The following is a 22,722-nucleotide window of genomic DNA, read 5'->3' as shown; positions in this document are numbered from 1 at the left end:
GGAATCAGAGGCGGGGAATCAGAGGCAGGGAATCAGATGCGGGGAATCAGAGGTGGGCAATCAGAGGCGGGGAATCAGATATGGGGAATCAGAGGCGGGGAATCAGAGGCGGGGAAACAGAGGCGGGGAATCAGATATGGGGAATCAGAGGTGGGGCATCAGAGGTTGTGAATCACAGATGGGGAATTAGAGGCGGGGAATCAGAGGCAGGGAATCAGACGCGGGGAATCAGAGGCGGGGATTCAGAGCTGGGGAATCAGAAGCGGGGAATCAGAGTTGGGGAATCAGAGGCGGGCAATCAGATATGGGGAATCAGAGGCAGGGAATCAGAGGCGGGGAATCAGAGGCAGGGAATCAGACGCGGGGAATCTGAGGCGGGGAATCAGAGCTGGGGAATGAGAGGTGGGGAATCAGAGTTGGGGAATCAGAGGCAGGGAATTGGATGTGCGGAATCAGAGATGGGGAATCAGAGGTGGGGAATCAGAGGCGGTGAATCAGAGATGGGGAATCAGAGGCGGGGAATCAGAGGCAGGAAATCAGACACGGGGATTCAGAGGCTGGGAATCAGACGGGGGGAATCAAACGCGGGGAAACAGAGCTGGGGAATCTGAGGCAGGGAATCAGAGTTGGGGATTCAGAGGCGGGGAATCAGATATGGGGAAACAGAGGCGGGGAATCAGAGGCGGGAAAACAGAGGCGGGGAATTAGATATGGGGAATCAGAGGTGGGGAATCAGAGGTGGTGAATCAGTGATGGGGAATCACAGGCGGGGAATCAGAGGCAGGGAATAGAACGCGGGGAATCAGAGGCAGGGAATCAGAGCTGGGTAATCAGAGGCGGGGAATCATAGTTGGGAATCAGAGGCGGGGAATCAGATATGGGGAAACAGAGGCGGGGAATCAGTGGCGGGGAAACAGAGGCGGGGAATCAGATATGGGGAATCGGATGCAGGGAATCAGAGGCGGGGAATCAGAGCTGGGGAATCAGAGGCGGGGAATCAGAGTTGGGGCATCAGAGGTGGGGAATTAGATATAGGGAAACAGAGGCGGGGAATCAGAGGCGGGGAAACAGAGGCGGGGAAACAGAGGCGGGGAATCAGATATGGGGAATCAGAGGTGGGGAATCCGAGGTTGGGAATCAGAGGCGGGGAATCAGAGGCGGGGAATCAGAGGAAGGGAATCAGATGTGCGGAATCGGAGATGGGGAATCAGAGGCAGGGAATCAGAGGCGGGGAATCAGAGGCGGGGAATCAGAGGCCGGGAATCAGATATGGGGAAACAGAGGCGGGGAATCCGAGGCGGGGAAACAGAGGCGGGGAATCAGATATGGGGAATCAGAGGTGGGGAATCAGAGGTTGGGAATCAGAGGCAGGGAATCAGAGGCTTGGAATCAGATGCAGGGAATCAGATGCGGGGAATCAGAGGCGGGGAATCAGAGCTGGGGAATCAGAGGTGGGGAATCAGATTTGGGGAATCAGAGGCGGGGACTTAGATATTGGGAAACAGAGGCGGGGAATCAGAGGCGGGGAAACCCAGGCGGGGAATCAGATATGGGGAATCAGAGGTGGGGAATCAGAGGCAAGGAATCAGATGTGCGGAATCAGAGATGGGGAATCAGAGGCAGGGAATCAGAATCAGAAGCAGGGAATCAGAGGCCGGGAATCAGAGGCCGGAATCAGAGGCGGGGAATCAGCGGCAGGGAATCAGATGCGGGGAATCAGAGGCGGGGAATCAGAGCTGGGGAATCAGAGGCGGGGTATTAGAGTTGGGGAATCAGAGGCGGGGAATCAGATATGGGGAAACAGAGGTGGGGAATCAGAGGCGGGGAAACAGAGGCAGGGAATCAGATATGGGGAATCAGAGGCGGGGAATCAGAGGTGGGGAATCATAGGCAGGGAATCGGATGTGCGGAATCAGAGATGGGGAATCAGAGGCCGGGAATCAGAGGTGGTGAATCAGAGATGGGGAATCAGAGGTGGGGAATCAGAGGCAGGGAATCAGACGCGGGGAATCAGAGGTGGGCAATCAGAGGCGGGGAATCAGACATGGGGAATCAGAGGCGGGGAATCAGAGGCAGGGAAACAGAGGCGGGGAATCAGATATGGGGAATCAGAGGTGGGGCATCAGAGGTTGTGAATCACAGATGGGGAATCAGAGGCGGGGAATCAGAGGCAGGGAATCAGACGCGGGGAATCAGACGCGGGGAATCAGAGGTGGGCAATCAGAGGCGGGGAATCAGATATGGGGAATCAGAGGCGGGGAATCAGAGGCGGGGAAACAGAGGCGGGGAATCAGATATGGGGAATCAGAGGTGGGGCATCAGAGGTTGTGAATCACAGATGGGGAATTAGAGGCGAGGAATCAGAGGCAGGGAATCAGACGCGGGGAATCAGAGGCGGGGATTCAGAACTGGGGAATCAGAAGCGGGGAATCAGAGTTGGGGAATCAGAGGCGGGCAATCAGATATGGGGAATCAGAGGCAGGGAATCAAAGGCGGGGAATCAGAGGCAGGGAATCAAACGCGGGGAATCTGAGGCGGGGAATCAGAGCTGGGGAATCAGAGGTGGGGAATCAGAGTTGGGGAATCAGAGGCAGGGAATTGGATGTGCGGAATCAGAGATGGGGAATCAGAGGTGGGGAATCAGAGGCGGTGAATCAGAGATGGGGAATCAGAGGCGGGGAATCAGAGGCAGGAAATCAGACACGGGGATTCAGAGGCTGGAAATCAGACGGGGGGAATCAAAGGCGGGGAAACAGAGCTGGGGAATCTGAGGCAGGGAATCAGAGTTGGGGATTCAGAGGCGGGGAATCAGATATGGGGAAACAGAGGCGGGGAATCAGAGGCGGGAAAACAGAGGCGGGGAATTAGATATGGGGAATCAGAGGTGGGGAATCAGAGGTGGTGAATCAGTGATGGGGAATCACAGGCGGGGAATCAGAGGCAGGGAATAGAACGCGGGGAATCAGAGGCAGGGAATCAGAGCTGGGGAATCAGAGGCGGGGAATCATAGTTGGGAATCAGAGGCGGGGAATCAGATATGGGGAAACAGAGGCGGGGAATCAGATATGGGGAATCAGAGGTGGGGCATCAGAGGTTGTGAATCACAGATGGGGAATTAGAGGCGAGGAATCAGAGGCAGGGAATCAGACGCGGGGAATCAGAGGCGGGGATTCAGAGCTGGGGAATCAGAAGCGGGGAATCAGAGTTGGGGAATCAGAGGCGGGCAATCAGATATGGGGAATCAGAGGCAGGGAATCAGAGGCGGGGAATCAGAGGCAGGGAATCAAACGCGGGGAATCTGAGGCGGGGAATCAGAGCTGGGGAATCAGAGGTGGGGAATCAGAGTTGGGGAATCAGAGGCAGGGAATTGGATGTGCGGAATCAGAGATGGGGAATCAGAGGTGGGGAATCAGAGGCGGTGAATCAGAGATGGGGAATCAGAGGCGGGGAATCAGAGGCAGGAAATCAGACACGGGGATTCAGAGGCTGGGAATCAGACGGGGGGAATCAAAGGCGGGGAAACAGAGCTGGGGAATCTGAGGCAGGGAATCAGAGTTGGGGATTCAGAGGCGGGGAATCAGATATGGGGAAACAGAGGCGGGGAATCAGAGGCGGGAAAACAGAGGCGGGGAATTAGATATGGGGAATCAGAGGTGGGGAATCAGAGGTGGTGAATCAGTGATGGGGAATCACAGGCGGGGAATCAGAGGCAGGGAATAGAACGCGGGGAATCAGAGGCAGGGAATCAGAGCTGGGGAATCAGAGGCGGGGAATCATAGTTGGGAATCAGAGGCGGGGAATCAGATATGGGGAAACAGAGGCCGGGAATCAGTGGCGGGGAAACAGAGGCGGGGAATCAGATATGGGGAATCGGATGCAGGGAATCAGAGGCGGGGAATCAGAGCTGGGGAATCAGAGGCGGGGAATCAGAGTTGGGGCATCAGAGGTGGGGAATTAGATATAGGGAAACAGAGGCGGGGAATCAGAGGCGGGGAAACAGAGGCGGGGAAACAGAGGCGGGGAATCAGATATGGGGAATCAGAGGTGGGGAATCCGAGGTTGGGAATCAGAGGCGGGGAATCAGAGGCGGGGAATCAGAGGAAGGGAATCAGATGTGCGGAATCGGAGATGGGGAATCAGAGGCAGGGAATCAGAGGCGGGGAATCAGAGGCGGGGAATCAGAGGCCGGGAATCAGATATGGGGAAACAGAGGCGGGGAATCCGAGGCGGGGAAACAGAGGCGGGGAATCAGATATGGGGAATCAGAGGTGGGGAATCAGAGGTTGGGAATCAGAGGCAGGGAATCAGAGGCTTGGAATCAGATGCAGGGAATCAGATGCGGGGAATCAGAGGCGGGGAATCAGAGCTGGGGAATCAGAGGTGGGGAATCAGATTTGGGGAATCAGAGGCGGGGACTTAGATATTGGGAAACAGAGGCGGGGAATCAGAGGCGGGGAAACCCAGGCGGGGAATCAGATATGGGGAATCAGAGGTGGGGAATCAGAGGCAAGGAATCAGATGTGCGGAATCAGAGATGGGGAATCAGAGGCAGGGAATCAGAATCAGAAGCAGGGAATCAGAGGCCAGGAATCAGAGGCCGGAATCAGAGGCGGGGAATCAGCGGCAGGGAATCAGATGCGGGGAATCAGAGGCGGGGAATCAGAGCTGGGGAATCAGAGGCGGGGTATTAGAGTTGGGGAATCAGAGGCGGGGAATCAGATATGGGGAAACAGAGGTGGGGAATCAGAGGCGGGGAAACAGAGGCAGGGAATCAGATATGGGGAATCAGAGGCGGGGAATCAGAGGTGGGAAATCATAGGCAGGGAATCGGATGTGCGGAATCAGAGATGGGGAATCAGAGGCCGGGAATCAGAGGTGGTGAATCAGAGATGGGGAATCAGAGGCGGGGAATCAGAGGCAGGGAATCAGACGCGGGGAATCAGAGGTGGGCAATCAGAGGCGGGGAATCAGACATGGGGAATCAGAGGCGGGGAATCAGAGGCGGGGAAACAGAGGCGGGGAATCAGATATGGGGAATCAGAGGTGGGGCATCAGAGGTTGTGAATCACAGATGGGGAATCAGAGGCGGGGAATCAGAGGCAGGGAATCAGACGCGGGGAATCAGAGGCGGGGATTCAGAGCTGGGGAATCAGAGGCGGGGAATCAGAGTTGGGGAATCAGAGGCGGGGAATCAGACATGGGGAATCAGAGGCAGGGAATCAGAGGCGGGAAAACAGAGGCGGGGAATCAGATATGGGGAATCAGAGGCGGGGTATCAGAGCTGGGGAATCAGATGTGGGGAATCAGAGTTGGGGAATCAGAGGCAGCGAATTGGATGTGCGGAATCAGAGATGGGGAATCAGAGGTGGGGAATCAGAGGTGGTGAATCAGAGAAGGGAAATCAGAGGCTGGGAATCAGAGGCAGGGAATCAGACGCAGGGAATCAGAGGCGGGGAATCATAGCTGGCGAATTAGAGGAGGGCAATCAGAGTTGGGGAATCAGAGGCGGGGTATCAGATATGGGGAAACAGAGGCGGGGAATCAGAGGCGGGGAAACAGAGGCGGGGAATCAGATATGGGGAATCAGAGGTGGGGAATCAGAGGCAGGGAATCAGATGTGCGGAATCAGAGATGGGGAATCAGAGGCAGGGAATCAGAATCAGAAGCAGGGAATCAGAGGCCAGGAATGAGAGGCCGGAATCAGATGCTGGGAATCAGAGGCCTGGAATCAGAGGCGGGGAATCAGAGGCAGGGAATCAGATGCGGGAAATCAGAGGCCTGGAATCAGAGGCGGGGAATCAGAGGCAGGGAATCAGATGCGGGGAATCAGAGGCGGGGAATCAGAGCTGGGGAATCAGAGGCAGGGTATTAGAGTTGGGGAATTAGAGGCGGGGAATCAGATATGGGGAAACAGAGGTGGGGAATCAGAGGCGGGGAAACAGAGGCAGGGAATCAGATATGGGGAATCAGAGGCGGGGAATCAGAGGTGGGGAATCATAGGCAGGGAATCGGATGTGCGGAATCAGAGATGGGGAATCAGAGGCCGGGAATCAGAGGTGGTGAATCAGATATGGGGAATCAGAGGCGGGGAATCAGAGGCAGGGAATCAGACGCGGGGAATCAGAGGTGGGCAATCAGAGGCGGGGAATCAGATATGGGGAATCAGAGGCGGGGAATCAGAGGCGGGGAAACAGAGGCGGGGAATCAGATATGGGGAATCAGAGGTGGGGCATCAGAGGTTGTGAATCACAGATGGGGAATTAGAGGCGGGGAATCAGAGGCAGGGAATCAGACGCGGGGAATCAGAGGCGGGGATTCAGAGCTGGGGAATCAGAAGCGGGGAATCAGAGTTGGGGAATCAGAGGCGGGCAATCAGATATGGGGAATCAGAGGCAGGGAATCAGAGGCGGGGAATCAGAGGCAGGGAATCAGACGCGGGGAATCTGAGGCGGGGAATCAGAGCTGGGGAATGAGAGGTGGGGAATCAGAGTTGGGGAATCAGAGGCAGGGAATTGGATGTGCGGAATCAGAGATGGGGAATCAGAGGTGGGGAATCAGAGGCGGTGAATCAGAGATGGGGAATCAGAGGCGGGGAATCACAGGCAGGAAATCAGACACGGGGATTCAGAGGCTGGGAATCAGACGGGGGGAATCAAACGCGGGGAAACAGAGCTGGGGAATCTGAGGCAGGGAATCAGAGTTGGGGATTCAGAGGCGGGGAATCAGATATGGGGAAACAGAGGCGGGGAATCAGAGGCGGGAAAACAGAGGCGGGGAATTAGATATGGTGAATCAGAGGTGGGGAATCAGAGGTGGTGAATCAGTGATGGGGAATCACAGGCGGGGAATCAGAGGCAGGGAATAGAACGCGGGGAATCAGAGGCAGGGAATCAGAGCTGGGGAATCAGAGGCGGGGAATCATAGTTGGGAATCAGAGGCGGGGAATCAGATATGGGGAAACAGAGGCGGGGAATCAGTGGCGGGGAAACAGAGGCGGGGAATCAGATATGGGGAATCGGATGCAGGGAATCAGAGGCGGGGAATCAGAGCTGGGGAATCAGAGGCGGGGAATCAGAGTTGGGGCATCAGAGGTGGGGAATTAGATATAGGGAAACAGAGGCGGGGAATCAGAGGCGGGGAAACAGAGGCGGGGAAACAGAGGCGGGGAATCAGATATGGGGAATCAGAGGTGGGGAATCCGAGGTTGGGAATCAGAGGCGGGGAATCAGAGGCGGGGAATCAGAGGAAGGGAATCAGATGTGCGGAATCGGAGATGGGGAATCAGAGGCAGGGAATCAGAGGCGGGGAATCAGAGGCGGGGAATCAGAGGCCGGGAATCAGATATGGGGAAACAGAGGCGGGGAATCCGAGGCGGGGAAACAGAGGCGGGGAATCAGATATGGGGAATCAGAGGTGGGGAATCAGAGGTTGGGAATCAGAGGCAGGGAATCAGAGGCTTGGAATCAGATGCAGGGAATCAGATGCGGGGAATCAGAGGCGGGGAATCAGAGCTGGGGAATCAGAGGTGGGGAATCAGATTTGGGGAATCAGAGGCGGGGACTTAGATATTGGGAAACAGAGGCGGGGAATCAGAGGCGGGGAAACCCAGGCGGGGAATCAGATATGGGGAATCAGAGGTGGGGAATCAGAGGCAAGGAATCAGATGTGCGGAATCAGAGATGGGGAATCAGAGGCAGGGAATCAGAATCAGAAGCAGGGAATCAGAGGCCGGGAATCAGAGGCCGGAATCAGAGGCGGGGAATCAGCGGCAGGGAATCAGATGCGGGGAATCAGAGGCGGGGAATCAGAGCTGGGGAATCAGAGGCGGGGTATTAGAGTTGGGGAATCAGAGGCGGGGAATCAGATATGGGGAAACAGAGGTGGGGAATCAGAGGCGGGGAAACAGAGGCAGGGAATCAGATATGGGGAATCAGAGGCGGGGAATCAGAGGTGGGGAATCATAGGCAGGGAATCGGATGTGCGGAATCAGAGATGGGGAATCAGAGGCCGGGAATCAGAGGTGGTGAATCAGAGATGGGGAATCAGAGGTGGGGAATCAGAGGCAGGGAATCAGACGCGGGGAATCAGAGGTGGGCAATCAGAGGCGGGGAATCAGACATGGGGAATCAGAGGCGGGGAATCAGAGGCAGGGAAACAGAGGCGGGGAATCAGATATGGGGAATCAGAGGTGGGGCATCAGAGGTTGTGAATCACAGATGGGGAATCAGAGGCGGGGAATCAGAGGCAGGGAATCAGACGCGGGGAATCAGACGCGGGGAATCAGAGGTGGGCAATCAGAGGCGGGGAATCAGATATGGGGAATCAGAGGCGGGGAATCAGAGGCGGGGAAACAGAGGCGGGGAATCAGATATGGGGAATCAGAGGTGGGGCATCAGAGGTTGTGAATCACAGATGGGGAATTAGAGGCGAGGAATCAGAGGCAGGGAATCAGACGCGGGGAATCAGAGGCGGGGATTCAGAGCTGGGGAATCAGAAGCGGGGAATCAGAGTTGGGGAATCAGAGGCGGGCAATCAGATATGGGGAATCAGAGGCAGGGAATCAGAGGCGGGGAATCAGAGGCAGGGAATCAAACACGGGGAATCTGAGGCGGGGAATCAGAGCTGGGGAATCAGAGGTGGGGAATCAGAGTTGGGGAATCAGAGGCAGGGAATTGGATGTGCGGAATCAGAGATGGGGAATCAGAGGTGGGGAATCAGAGGCGGTGAATCAGAGATGGGGAATCAGAGGCGGGGAATCAGAGGCAGGAAATCAGACACGGGGATTCAGAGGCTGGGAATCAGACGGGGGGAATAAAAGGCGGGGAAACAGAGCTGGGGAATCTGAGGCAGGGAATCAGAGTTGGGGATTCAGAGGCGGGGAATCAGATATGGGGAAACAGAGGCGGGGAATCAGAGGCGGGAAAACAGAGGCGGGGAATTAGATATGGGGAATCAGAGGTGGGGAATCAGAGGTGGTGAATCAGTGATGGGGAAACACAGGCGGGGAATCAGAGGCAGGGAATAGAACGCGGGGAATCAGAGGCAGGGAATCAGAGCTGGGGAATCAGAGGCGGGGAATCATAGTTGGGAATCAGAGGCGGGGAATCAGATATGGGGAAACAGAGGCGGGGAATCAGATATGGGGAATCAGAGGTGGGGCATCAGAGGTTGTGAATCACAGATGGGGAATTAGAGGCGAGGAATCAGAGGCAGGGAATCAGACGCGGGGAATCAGAGGCGGGGATTCAGAGCTGGGGAATCAGAAGCGGGGAATCAGAGTTGGGGAATCAGAGGCGGGCAATCAGATATGGGGAATCAGAGGCAGGGAATCAGAGGCGGGGAATCAGAGGCAGGGAATCAAACGCGGGGAATCTGAGGCGGGGAATCAGAGCTGGGGAATCAGAGGTGGGGAATCAGAGTTGGGGAATCAGAGGCAGGGAATTGGATGTGCGGAATCAGAGATGGGGAATCAGAGGTGGGGAATCAGAGGCGGTGAATCAGAGATGGGGAATCAGAGGCGGGGAATCAGAGGCAGGAAATCAGACACGGGGATTCAGAGGCTGGGAATCAGACGGGGGGAATCAAAGGCGGGGAAACAGAGCTGGGGAATCTGAGGCAGGGAATCAGAGTTGGGGATTCAGAGGCGGGGAATCAGATATGGGGAAACAGAGGCGGGGAATCAGAGGCGGGAAAACAGAGGCGGGGAATTAGATAATGGGAATCAGAGGTGGGGAATCAGAGGTGGTGAATCAGTGATGGGGAATCACAGGCGGGGAATCAGAGGCAGGGAATAGAACGCGGGGAATCAGAGGCAGGGAATCAGAGCTGGGGAATCAGAGGCGGGGAATCATAGTTGGGAATCAGAGGCGGGGAATCAGATGTGGGGAAACAGAGGCGGGGAATCAGTGGCGGGGAAACAGAGGCGGGGAATCAGATATGGGGAATCGGATGCAGGGAATCAGAGGCGGGGAATCAGAGCTGGGGAATCAGAGGCGGGGAATCAGAGTTGGGGCATCAGAGGTGGGGAATTAGATATAGGGAAACAGAGGCGGGGAATCAGAGGCGGGGAAACAGAGGCGGGGAAACAGAGGCGGGGAATCAGATATGGGGAATCAGAGGTGGGGAATCCGAGGTTGGGAATCAGAGGCGGGGAATCAGAGGCGGGGAATCAGAGGAAGGGAATCAGATGTGCGGAATCGGAGATGGGGAATCAGAGGCAGGGAATCAGAGGCGGGGAATCAGAGGCGGGGAATCAGAGGCCGGGAATCAGATATGGGGAAACAGAGGCGGGGAATCCGAGGCGGGGAAACAGAGGCGGGGAATCAGATATGGGGAATCAGAGGTGGGGAATCAGAGGTTGGGAATCAGAGGTGGGGCATCAGAGGTTGTGAATCACAGATGGGGAATTAGAGGCGGGGAATCAGAGGCAGGGAATCAGACGCGGGGAATCAGAGGCGGGGATTCAGAGCTGGGGAATCAGAAGCGGGGAATCAGAGTTGGGGAATCAGAGGCGGGCAATCAGATATGGGGAATCAGAGGCAGGGAATCAGAGGCGGGGAATCAGAGGCAGGGAATCAGACGCGGGGAATCTGAGGCGGGGAATCAGAGCTGGGGAATCAGAGGTGGGGAATCAGAGTTGGGGAATCAGAGGCAGGGAATTGGATGTGCGGAATCAGAGATGGGGAATCAGAGGTGGGGAATCAGAGGCGGTGAATCAGAGATGGGGAATCAGAGGCGGGGAATCAGAGGCAGGAAATCAGACACGGGGATTCAGAGGCTGGGAATCAGACGGGGGGAATCAAACGCGGGGAAACAGAGCTGGGGAATCTGAGGCAGGGAATCAGAGTTGGGGATTCAGAGGCGGGGAATCAGATATGGGGAAACAGAGGCGGGGAATCAGAGGCGGGAAAACAGAGGAGGGGAATTAGATATGGTGAATCAGAGGTGGGGAATCAGAGGTGGTGAATCAGTGATGGGGAATCACAGGCGGGGAATCAGAGGCAGGGAATAGAACGCGGGGAATCAGAGGCAGGGAATCAGAGCTGGGGAATCAGAGGCGGGGAATCATAGTTGGGAATCAGAGGCGGGGAATCAGATATGGGGAAACAGAGGCGGGGAATCAGTGGCGGGGAAACAGAGGCGGGGAATCAGATATGGGGAATCGGATGCAGGGAATCAGAGGCGGGGAATCAGAGCTGGGGAATCAGAGGCGGGGAATCAGAGTTGGGGCATCAGAGGTGGGGAATTAGATATAGGGAAACAGAGGCGGGGAATCAGAGGCGGGGAAACAGAGGCGGGGAAACAGAGGCGGGGAATCAGATATGGGGAATCAGAGGTGGGGAATCCGAGGTTGGGAATCAGAGGCGGGGAATCAGAGGCGGGGAATCAGAGGAAGGGAATCAGATGTGCGGAATCGGAGATGGGGAATCAGAGGCAGGGAATCAGAGGCGGGGAATCAGAGGCGGGGAATCAGAGGCCGGGAATCAGATATGGGGAAACAGAGGCGGGGAATCCGAGGCGGGGAAACAGAGGCGGGGAATCAGATATGGGGAATCAGAGGTGGGGAATCAGAGGTTGGGAATCAGAGGCAGGGAATCAGAGGCTTGGAATCAGATGCAGGGAATCAGATGCGGGGAATCAGAGGCGGGGAATCAGAGCTGGGGAATCAGAGGTGGGGAATCAGATTTGGGGAATCAGAGGCGGGGACTTAGATATTGGGAAACAGAGGCGGGGAATCAGAGGCGGGGAAACCCAGGCGGGGAATCAGATATGGGGAATCAGAGGTGGGGAATCAGAGGCAAGGAATCAGATGTGCGGAATCAGAGATGGGGAATCAGAGGCAGGGAATCAGAATCAGAAGCAGGGAATCAGAGGCCGGGAATCAGAGGCCGGAATCAGAGGCGGGGAATCAGCGGCAGGGAATCAGATGCGGGGAATCAGAGGCGGGGAATCAGAGCTGGGGAATCAGAGGCGGGGTATTAGAGTTGGGGAATCAGAGGCGGGGAATCAGATATGGGGAAACAGAGGTGGGGAATCAGAGGCGGGGAAACAGAGGCAGGGAATCAGATATGGGGAATCAGAGGCGGGGAATCAGAGGTGGGGAATCATAGGCAGGGAATCGGATGTGCGGAATCAGAGATGGGGAATCAGAGGCCGGGAATCAGAGGTGGTGAATCAGAGATGGGGAATCAGAGGTGGGGAATCAGAGGCAGGGAATCAGACGCGGGGAATCAGAGGTGGGCAATCAGAGGCGGGGAATCAGACATGGGGAATCAGAGGCGGGGAATCAGAGGCAGGGAAACAGAGGCGGGGAATCAGATATGGGGAATCAGAGGTGGGGCATCAGAGGTTGTGAATCACAGATGGGGAATCAGAGGCGGGGAATCAGAGGCAGGGAATCAGACGCGGGGAATCAGACGCGGGGAATCAGAGGTGGGCAATCAGAGGCGGGGAATCAGATATGGGGAATCAGAGGCGGGGAATCAGAGGCGGGGAAACAGAGGCGGGGAATCAGATATGGGGAATCAGAGGTGGGGCATCAGAGGTTGTGAATCACAGATGGGGAATTAGAGGCGAGGAATCAGAGGCAGGGAATCAGACGCGGGGAATCAGAGGCGGGGATTCAGAGCTGGGGAATCAGAAGCGGGGAATCAGAGTTGGGGAATCAGAGGCGGGCAATCAGATATGGGGAATCAGAGGCAGGGAATCAGAGGCGGGGAATCAGAGGCAGGGAATCAAACGCGGGGAATCTGAGGCGGGGAATCAGAGCTGGGGAATCAGAGGTGGGGAATCAGAGTTGGGGAATCAGAGGCAGGGAATTGGATGTGCGGAATCAGAGATGGGGAATCAGAGGTGGGGAATCAGAGGCGGTGAATCAGAGATGGGGAATCAGAGGCGGGGAATCAGAGGCAGGAAATCAGACACGGGGATTCAGAGGCTGGGAATCAGACGGGGGGAATAAAAGGCGGGGAAACAGAGCTGGGGAATCTGAGGCAGGGAATCAGAGTTGGGGATTCAGAGGCGGGGAATCAGATATGGGGAAACAGAGGCGGGGAATCAGAGGCGGGAAAACAGAGGCGGGGAATTAGATATGGGGAATCAGAGGTGGGGAATCAGAGGTGGTGAATCAGTGATGGGGAATCACAGGCGGGGAATCAGAGGCAGGGAATAGAACGCGGGGAATCAGAGGCAGGGAATCAGAGCTGGGGAATCAGAGGCGGGGAATCATAGTTGGGAATCAGAGGCGGGGAATCAGATATGGGGAAACAGAGGCGGGGAATCAGATATGGGGAATCAGAGGTGGGGCATCAGAGGTTGTGAATCACAGATGGGGAATTAGAGGCGAGGAATCAGAGGCAGGGAATCAGACGCGGGGAATCAGAGGCGGGGATTCAGAGCTGGGGAATCAGAAGCGGGGAATCAGAGTTGGGGAATCAGAGGCGGGCAATCAGATATGGGGAATCAGAGGCAGGGAATCAGAGGCGGGGAATCAGAGGCAGGGAATCAAACGCGGGGAATCTGAGGCGGGGAATCAGAGCTGGGGAATCAGAGGTGGGGAATCAGAGTTGGGGAATCAGAGGCAGGGAATTGGATGTGCGGAATCAGAGATGGGGAATCAGAGGTGGGGAATCAGAGGCGGTGAATCAGAGATGGGGAATCAGAGGCGGGGAATCAGAGGCAGGAAATCAGACACGGGGATTCAGAGGCTGGGAATCAGACGGGGGGAATCAAAGGCGGGGAAACAGAGCTGGGGAATCTGAGGCAGGGAATCAGAGTTGGGGATTCAGAGGCGGGGAATCAGATATGGGGAAACAGAGGCGGGGAATCAGAGGCGGGAAAACAGAGGCGGGGAATTAGATATGGGGAATCAGAGGTGGGGAATCAGAGGTGGTGAATCAGTGATGGGGAATCACAGGCGGGGAATCAGAGGCAGGGAATAGAACGCGGGGAATCAGAGGCAGGGAATCAGAGCTGGGGAATCAGAGGCGGGGAATCATAGTTGGGAATCAGAGGCGGGGAATCAGATATGGGGAAACAGAGGCGGGGAATCAGTGGCGGGGAAACAGAGGCGGGGAATCAGATATGGGGAATCGGATGCAGGGAATCAGAGGCGGGGAATCAGAGCTGGGGAATCAGAGGCGGGGAATCAGAGTTGGGGCATCAGAGGTGGGGAATTAGATATAGGGAAACAGAGGCGGGGAATCAGAGGCGGGGAAACAGAGGCGGGGAAACAGAGGCGGGGAATCAGATATGGGGAATCAGAGGTGGGGAATCCGAGGTTGGGAATCAGAGGCGGGGAATCAGAGGCGGGGAATCAGAGGAAGGGAATCAGATGTGCGGAATCGGAGATGGGGAATCAGAGGCAGGGAATCAGAGGCGGGGAATCAGAGGCGGGGAATCAGAGGCCGGGAATCAGATATGGGGAAACAGAGGCGGGGAATCCGAGGCGGGGAAACAGAGGCGGGGAATCAGATATGGGGAATCAGAGGTGGGGAATCAGAGGTTGGGAATCAGAGGCAGGGAATCAGAGGCTTGGAATCAGATGCAGGGAATCAGATGCGGGGAATCAGAGGCGGGGAATCAGAGCTGGGGAATCAGAGGTGGGGAATCAGATTTGGGGAATCAGAGGCGGGGACTTAGATATTGGGAAACAGAGGCGGGGAATCAGAGGCGGGGAAACCCAGGCGGGGAATCAGAGATGGGGAATCAGAGGTGGGGAATCAGAGGCAAGGAATCAGATGTGCGGAATCAGAGATGGGGAATCAGAGGCAGGGAATCAGAATCAGAAGCAGGGAATCAGAGGCCGGGAATCAGAGGCCGGAATCAGAGGCGGGGAATCAGCGGCAGGGAATCAGATGCGGGGAATCAGAGGCGGGGAATCAGAGCTGGGGAATCAGAGGCGGGGTATTAGAGTTGGGGAATCAGAGGCGGGGAATCAGATATGGGGAAACAGAGGTGGGGAATCAGAGGCGGGGAAACAGAGGCAGGGAATCAGATGTGCGGAGAATCAGAGGCAGGGAATCAGAGCTGGGGAATCAGAGGCGGGGAATCATAGTTGGGAATCAGAGGCGGGGAATCAGATATGGGGAAACAGAGGCGGGGAATCAGTGGCGGGGAAACAGAGGCGGGGAATCAGATATGGGGAATCGGATGCAGGGAATCAGAGGCGGGGAATCAGAGCTGGGGAATCAGAGGCGGGGAATCAGAGTTGGGGCATCAGAGGTGGGCAATTAGATATAGGGAAACAGAGGCGGGGAATCAGAGGTGGGGAAACAGAGGCGGGGAAACAGAGGCGGGGAATCGGATATGGGGAATCAGAGGTGGGGAATCCGAGGTTGGGAATCAGAGGCAGGGAATCAGAGGCGGGGAATCAGAGGCGGGGAATCAGAGGAAGGGAATCAGATGTGCGGAATCGGAGATGGGGAATCAGAGGCAGCGAATCAGAGGCGGGGAATCAGAGGCGGGGAATCAGAGGCCGGGAATCAGATATGGGGAAACAGAGGCGGGGAATCCGAGGCGGGGAAACAGAGGCGGGGAATCAGATATGGGGAATCAGAGGTGGGGAATCAGAGGTTGGGAATCAGAGGCAGGGAATCAGAGGCTTGGAATCAGATGCAGGGAATCAGATGCGGGGAATCAGAGGCGGGGAATCAGAGCTGGGGAATCAGAGGTGGGGAATCAGATTTGGGGAATCAAAGGCAGGGACTTAGATATTGGGAAACAGAGGCGGGGAATCAGAGGCGGGGAAACCCAGGCGGGGAATCAGATATGGGGAATCAGAGGTGGGGAATCAGAGGCAAGGAATCAGATGTGCGGAATCAGAGATTGGGAATCAGAGGCAGGGAATCAGAATCAGAAGCAGGGAATCAGAGGCCGGGAATCAGAGGCCGGAATCAGAGGCGGGGAATCAGCGGCAGGGAATCAGATGCGGGGAATCAGAGGCGGGGAATCAGAGCTGGGGAATCAGAGGCGGGGTATTAGAGTTGGGGAATCAGAGGCGGGGAATCAGATATGGGGAAACAGAGGTGGGGAATCAGAGGCGGGGAAACAGAGGCAGGGAATCAGATATGGGGAATCAGAGGCGGGGAATCAGAGGTGGGGAATCATAGGCAGGGAATCGGATGTGCGGAATCAGAGATGGGGAATCAGAGGCCGGGAATCAGAGGTGGTGAATCAGAGATGGGGAATCAGAGGCGGGGAATCAGAGGCAGGGAATCAGACGCGGGGAATCAGAGGTGGGCAATCAGAGGCGGGGAATCAGATATGGGGAATCAGAGGCGGGGAATCAGAGCGGGGAAACAGAGGCGGGGAATCAGATATGGGGAATCAGAGGTGGGGCATCAGAGGTTGTGAATCACAGATGGGGAATCAGAGGCGGGGAATCAGAGGCAGGGAAACAGACGCGGGGAATCAGAGGCGGGGATTCAGAGCTGGGGAATCAGAGGCGGGGAATCAGAGTTGGGGAATCAGAGGCGGGGAATCAGATATGTGGAATCAGAGGCAGGGAATCAGAGGCGGGAAAACAGAGGCGGGGAATCAGATATGGGGAATCAGAGGCGGGGAATCAGAGGCAGGGAATCAGACACGGGGAATCAGAGGCGGGGAATCAGAGATGGGGAATCAGAGGCGGGGAATCAGAGGCAGGGAATCGGATGCGGGGAATCAGAGGCGGGAAATCAGAGCTGGGGAATCAGAGGCTGGGAATCAGAGTTGGGGAATCAGAGGCGGCGAAGCAGATATGGGGAAATAGAGGCGGGGAATCAGATATGGGGAATCAGAAGTGGGGAATCAGATATGGGGAATCAGAGGCTGGGAATCAGAGGGGGGGAAACAGAGGCGGGGAATAAGATATGGAGAATCAGAGGTGGGGAATCAGGTGCGGGGAATCAGTGGCAGGGAATCAGAGGCGGGGAATCAGAGGCGGGGAATCAAAGGAAGGGAATCAGACACGGGGAATCAGAGGTGGGGAATCAGAGATGGGGAATCAGAGGCGGGGAATCACAGGCAGGGAATCGGACGCGGGGAATCAGAGGCGGGGAATCAGAGCTGGGGAATCAGAGGTGTGGAATCAGAGTCGGGGAATCAGAGGCAGGGAATCGGTTGTGCGGAATCAGAGATGGGGAATCAGATGTGGGGAATCAGAGGCAGTGAATCAGAGATGGGGAATCAGAGGCGGGGAATCAGAGGCAAGAAATCAGACGGGGATTCAGAGGCTGGGAATCAGACGGGGGGAATCAAAGGCGGGGAATCAGAGCTGGTGAATCAGAGGCAGGGAATCAGAGTTGGGGATTCAGAGGCGGGGAATCAGATATGGGGAAACAGAGGCGGGGAATGAGAGGCAGGCAAGCAGAGGCGGGGAATTAGATATGGGGAATCAGAGGTGGGGAATCAGAGGTGGTGAATCAGAGATGGGGAATCACAGGAGGGGAATCAGAGTCAGCGAATAGAACGCGGGGAATCAGAGGCAGGGAATCAGAGCTGGGGAATCAGAGGCGGGGAATCAGATATGGGGAAACAGAGGCGGGGAATCAGAGGCGGGGAAACAGAGGCGGGGAATCAGACATGGGGAATCGGTTGCGGGGAATCAGAGGCGGGGAATCAGAGCTGGGGAATCAGAGGCGGGGAATCAGAGTTGGGGCATCAGAGGTGGGGAATTAGATATGGGGAAACAGAGGCGGGGAATCAGAGGAGGGGAAACAGAGGCGGGGAATCAGAGGCGGGGAATCAGAGTTGTGGAATCAGAGGCAGGGAATCAGATATGGGGAATCAGAGGCGGGGAATCAGAGGCGGGGAAACAGAGGCGGGGAATCAGATATGGGGAATCAGAGGTGGGGAATCAGGGGCAGGGAATCAGTGGCAGGGAATCAGAGGCGGGGTATCTGAGGCGGGGAATCAGAGGCAGGGAATCAGACACGGGGAATCAGAGGCGGGGAATCAGAGATGGCGAATCAGAGGCGGGGAATCAGAGGCAGGGAATCGGACGCCGGGAATCAGAGGCGGGGAATCAGAGTTGGGGAATCAGAGGCGGGGAATCAGAGTTGGGGAATCAGAGGCGGGGAATCAGATATGGGGAAATAGAGGCGGGGAATCAAATATGGGGAATCAGAGGTGTGGAATCAGAGGTTGGGAATCAGAGGCAGGAAATCAGAGGCGGGGAAACAGAGGCGGGGAATCAGATATGGGGAATCAGAGGTGGCGAATCAAAGGCGGTGAAACAGAGATGGGGAATCAGGGCAGGGAATCAGAGGCAGGGAATCAGAGCTGGGGAAACAGAGGCGGGGAATCAGATATGGGGAATCAGAGGTGGGGAATCAGGGGCGTGGAATCAGTGGCAGGGAATCAGAGCTGGGGAATCAGAGGTGGGGAATCAGAGCTGGGGAAACAGAGGCGGGGAATCAGATATGGGGAATCAGAGGTGGGGAATCAGGGGCGGGGAATCAGTGGCAGGGAATCAGAGGCCGGGAATAAAAGGCGGGGAATCAGAGCTGGGGAATCAGAGGCGGGGAATCAGAGTTGGGGAATCAGAGGAGGGGAATCAGATATGGGGAAACAGAGGCCGGGAATCAGAGGCAGGGAAACAGAGGCGGGGAATCAGATATGGGGAATCAGAGGTGGGGAATTAGAGGTTGCGAATCAGAGGCGGGGAATCAGAGGCTGGGAATCAGAGGCAGGGAATCGGATGTGCGGAATCAGAGATGGGGAATCAGAGGTGGGGATTCAGAGGTGGTGAATCAGAGAAGGGGAATCAGAGGCTGGGAATCAGAGGCAGGGAATCAGACGCAGGGAATCAGAGGCGGGGAATCATAGCTGGCGAATTAGAGGAGGGGAATCAGAGTTGGGGAATCAGAGGCGGGGAATCAGATATCGGGAAACAGAGGCGGGGAATCAGAGGCGGGGAAACAGAGGCGGGGAATCAGATATGGGGAATCAGAGGTGGGGAATCAGAGGCAGGGAATCAGATGTGCGGAATCAGAGATGGGGAATCAGAGGCAGGGAATCAGAATCAGAAGCAGGGAATCAGTGGCAGGTAATCAGAGGCCGGGAATAAAAGGCGGGGAATCAGAGGCAGGGAATCGGATGTGCGGAATCAGAGATGGGGAATCAGAGGTGGGGATTCAGAGGTGGTGAATCAGAGAAGGGGAATCAGAGGCTGGGAATCAGAGGCAGGGAATCAGATGCAGGGAATCAGAGGCGGGGAATCATAGCTGGCGAATTAGAGGAGGGGAATCAGAGTTGGGGAATCAGAGGCGGGGAATCAGATATGGGGTAACAGAGGCGGGGAATCAGAGGTGGGGAAACAGAGGCGGGGAATCAGATATGGGGAATCAGAGGTGGGGAATCAGGGGCAGGGAATCAGTGGCAGGGAATCAGACGCGGGGAATCAGAGGCGGGGAATCAGAGGCGGGGAATCAGAGGCGGGGAATCAGAGGCAGGGAATCGGATGTGCGGAATCAGAGATGGGGAATCAGAGGTGGGGAGTCAGAGGTGGTGAATCAGAGAAGGGGAATCAGAGGCTGGGAATCAGAGGCACGGAATCAGACGCAGGGAATCAGAGGCGGGGAATCATAGCTGGCGAATTAGAGGAGGGGAATCAGAGTTGGGGAAACAGAGGCGGGGAATCAGATATGGGGAATCAGAGGTGGGGAATCAGGGGCAGGGAATCAGTGGCAGGGAATCAGAGGCGGGGAATCAGAGACGGGGAATCAGAGGCAGGGAATCAGACACGGGGAATCAGAGGCGGGGAATCAGAGATGGGGAATCAGAGGCGGGGAATCAGAGGCAGGGAATCAGAGGCCGGGAATCAGATGCTGGGAATAAGAGGCCGGGAATCAGAGGTGGGGAAACAGAGGCGGGGAATCAGATATGGGGAATCAGAGGTGGGGAATCAGAGGCGGGGAATCAGTGGCAGGGAATCAGAGGCCGGGAATAAAAGGCGGGGAATCAAAGCTGCGGAATCAGAGGCGGGGAATCAGAGTTGGGGAATCAGAGGAGGGGAATCAGATATGGGGAAACAGAGGCCGGGAATCAGAGGCAGGGAAACAGAGGCGGGGAATCAGATATGGGAAATCAGAGGTGGGGAATTAGAGGTTGCGAATCAGAGGCGGGATATCAGAGGCGGGGAATCAGAGGCAGGGAAACGGATGTGCGGAATCAGAGATGGGGAATCAGAGGTGGGGATTCAGAGGTGGTGAATCAGAGAAGGGGAATCAGAGGCTGGGAATCAGAGGCAGGGAATCAGACGCAGGGAATCAGAGGCGGGGAATCATAGCTGGCGAATTAGAGGAGGGGAATCAGAGTTGGGGAATCAGAGGCGGGGAATCAGATATGGGGAAACGGAGGCGGGGAATCAGAGGCGGGGAATCAGATGTGCGGAATCAGAGATGGGGAATCAGAGGCAGGGAATCAGAATCAGAAGCAGGGAATCAGAGGCCGGGAATCAGAGGCCGGAATCAGATGCTGGGAATCAGAGGCCTGGAATCAGAGGCGGGGAATCAGAGGCAGGGAATCAGATGCGGGGAATCAGAGGCGGGGAATCAGAGCTGGGGAATCAGAGGCAGGGTATTAGAGTTGGGGAATCAGAGGCGGGGAATCAGATATGGGGAAACAGAGGTGGGGAATCAGAGGCGGGGAAACAGAGGCAGGGAATCAGATATGGGGAATCAGAGGCGGGGAATCAGAGGTGGGGAATCATAGGCAGGGAATCGGATGTGCGGAATCAGAGAGGGGGAATCAGAGGCCGGGAATCAGAGGTGGTGAATCAGATATGGGGAATCAGAGGCGGGGAATCAGAGGCAGGGAATCAGTCGCGGGGAATCAGAGGTGGGCAATCAGAGGCGGGGAATCAGATATGGGGAATCAGAGGTGGGGAATCAGAGGCGGGGAAACAGGCGGGGAATCAGATATGGGGAATCAGAGGTGGGGCATCAGAGGTTGTGAATCACAGATGGGGAATTAGAGGCGGGGAATCAGAGGCAGGGAATAAGACGCGGGGAATCAGAGGCGGGGATTCAGAGCTGGGGAATCAGAAGCGGGGAATCAGAGTTGGGGAATCAGAGGCGGGGAATCAGATATGGGGAATCAGAGGCAGGGAATCAGAGGCGGGGAATCAGAGGCAGGGAATCAGACGTGGGGAATCTGAGGCGGGGAATCAGAGCTGGGGAATCAGAGGTGGGGAATCAGAGTTGGGGAATCAGAGGCAGGGAATTGGATGTGCGGAATCAGAGATGGGGAATCAGAGGTGGGGAATCAGAGGCGGTGAATCAGAGATGGGGAATCAGAGGCGGGGAATCAGAGGCAGGAAATCAGACACGGGGATTCAGAGGCTGGGAATCAGACGGGGGGAATCAAAGGCGGGGAATCAGAGCTGGGGAATCTGAGGCAGGGAATCAGAGTTGGGGATTCAGAGGCGGGGAATCAGATATGGGGAAACAGAGGCGGGGAATCAGAGGCAGGAAAACAGAGGCGGGGAATTAGATATGGGGAATCAGAGGTGGGGAATCAGAGGTGGTGAATCAGTGGGGGAATCACAGGCGGGGAATCAGAGGCAGGGAATAGAACGCGGGGAATCAGAGGCAGGGAATCAGAGCTGGGGAACCAGAGGCGGGGAATCATAGTTGGGAATCAGAGGCGGGGAATCAGATATGGGGAAACAGAGGCGGGGAATCAGAGGCGGGGAAACAGAGGCGGGGAATCAGATATGGGGAATCGGATGCAGGGAATCAGAGGCGGGGAATCAGAGCTGGGGAATCAGAGGCGGGGAATCAGAGTTGGGGCATCAGAGGTGGGGAATTAGATATAGGGAAACAGAGGCGGGGAATCAGAGGCGGGGAAACAGAGGCGGGGAATCAGATATGGGGAATCAGAGGTGGGGAATCAAAGGCAGGGAATCAGATGTGCGGAATTAGAGATGGGGAATCAGAGGCAGGGAATCAGAATCAGAAGCGGGGAATCAGAGGCCGGGAATAAGAGGCCGGGAATCAGATGCTGGGAATAAGAGGCCGGGAATCAGAGGTGGGTAATCAGAGTCCGGGAATCAGAGATGGGGATTCAGAGGCGGGGAATGAGATATGGAGAATCAGAGGCGGGGAATCAGAGGCGGGGAAACAGAGGTGGGGAATCAGATATGGGGAATCAGAGGTGGCGAATCAAAGGCGGTGAATCAGAGATGGGGAATCAGAGGCGGGGAATCAGAGGCAGGGAATCAGATGCGGGGAATCAGAGGCGGGGAATCGGAGCTGGCGAATCAGAGGCGGGGAATCAGAGGTGGGCAATCAGAGGCGGGGAATCAGATATGGGGAATCAGAGGCGGGGAATCAGAGGCGGGGAAACAGAGGCGGGGAATCAAATATAGGGAATCAGAGGTGGGGAATCAGAGGTTGTGAATCAGAGATGGGGAATCAAGGCGGGGAATCAGAGGCAGGGAATCAGACGCGGGGAATCAGAGGCGGGGATTCAGAGCTGGGGAATCAGAGGCGGGGAATCAGAGTTGGGGAATCAGAGGCAGGGAATCAGATATGGGGAATCAGAGGCGGGGAATCAGAGGCGGGGAAACAGAGGCGGGGAATCAGATATGGGGAATCAGAGGTGGGGAATTAGATATAGGGAAACAGAGGCGGTGAATCAGAGGCGGGGAAACAGAGGCGGGGAAACAGAGGCGGGGAATCAGATATGGGGAATCAGAGGCCGGGAATCAGATATGGGGAAACAGAGGCGGGGAATCCG

This window comes from Narcine bancroftii, chromosome 6 (assembly GCF_036971445.1).
Source record: "Narcine bancroftii isolate sNarBan1 chromosome 6, sNarBan1.hap1, whole genome shotgun sequence".
Classification (NCBI taxonomy): Eukaryota; Metazoa; Chordata; class Chondrichthyes; order Torpediniformes; family Narcinidae; genus Narcine; species Narcine bancroftii.
Note: the sequence above shows the minus strand (reverse complement) of the source record.